Source organism: Perca flavescens, chromosome 12, assembly GCF_004354835.1.
Source record: "Perca flavescens isolate YP-PL-M2 chromosome 12, PFLA_1.0, whole genome shotgun sequence".
Lineage (NCBI taxonomy): Eukaryota > Metazoa > Chordata > Actinopteri > Perciformes > Percidae > Perca > Perca flavescens.
This window is the reverse complement of record NC_041342.1, coordinates 8936992-8938498: the sequence shown is the minus strand read 5'-3', so window position 1 is coordinate 8938498 and position 1507 is coordinate 8936992.

The window sequence follows — 1507 nt, the reverse complement described above, 5'->3', positions numbered from 1 at the left end:
TCTAGCGGCAGAATATGATAGTGCATCTCGTCGTCGAAACTGCGCACGCATCTAGCGGATGTGATGACGTAGGTATAGCTGTCATCATGGTTTACGTGGGGTTGAGGCATTATTTACATTTTGTAAAAAGGTGTTAAAACGTCTGATAGACCAATGGTTAGCTGTTAAGAAGGGGTTTGCTATTGGTGGATTGTAAAAACGCCCTACAGGGTGGGGTTTGTGGTGTTTAAAACCCCTTGTTTCAAGGCTGACTGCTCACTTTTTTATCCACAATTTTTAGCTGTTCTGGTAGCTATCTTGCTACCACGTTTTCCCACAACAAAAGGCCATCTGGAGTTTCACTTTTTAATTCTTCTTGGTGCAAGCAAAGAGGAATTGTTTTTCAGCCATGTCTTTCCACACATTTGGACAACAATCTGGATCATCTGTTGAAGAAGGTGAGACATCTAGAATAGGACCCACTACATTTGGTTTGAGCCTAGCCCGCCGAGAAGAGTTATGGGGATGCGAAGAGCCTAATACTGGAACAACAGGCAGTTTGAGTCAGGCTCCCAGAAAGAAGCGATTCCGTTCGGAGATCTTTCCTACAAGCATGACTGAGTCATTTACATCTGATCTGGAATATGTCGGTGTCAACGGATACAGTTATTCAATTCGCTACAATGCAGGATACATGACATTAGCTGTTTACACTAGTGTTGCTGTGGAACTATCTAGCAAAGCCAAAACAGCTTGTACAATCTCTGTGAAAAACTGGGGCCTTTTTCGTGATGTCGTCTGTCCGGACCTTGACAATCCTGGCTTACCTGAGCTGGTGTATGTGTCTCAATGGGATAGTCGCAATGGCTCCAGTATCTATCGTGTGGAAGCAGGCCGTTTCACTAGACCTACAGAGGATTTTATTTTCCTTAGCGTGTGCAGTGAAAGGGAGAAGTTAGCTGCTGCCCGTGGTCATGAAGAATGGAAGTTAAAACCGTATCCTGTATCTAACGAGGAATACAACAAATGGTTTAAAAATGTGTTCTTTATACAATGGTGTGACTGGGAGATTTTGAAGAAACAGTTTGATACCATCGACTATGTCATCAGAAGAGACAAAATAAGGAGTTCTTATGAGAACATAAGAAAAAGATTGATATTTGGGGAGACTGACCAACAGTCTCTACCCCTGCCACGGAACCCTCTATAGACCTAAAATCATCAGACACAAAGACTAACAAAATTGGTGGGTCTAATTTGTATGTGATAATTATCTGCCAAAATAGTTTGCTTTCTTTTTTTTTTTGCTACTGTGATTGTAATGTGTGATTTTTTTCTTCCCAGCGGATCTGGAGTGGTTTCATTCATCCCCCACAGGTACGGCTCCTAACACCCCTGGTCTATTTGCACTCCTAAAGGCATCCGGATCTCCTCAATCCCTTTCATCATCGTCATCATCGGCACCTCTAACGCCGGAACACTTCCTGACCTACCTAACCTACACCTCCTCTGCCTCCATCTCTATTGA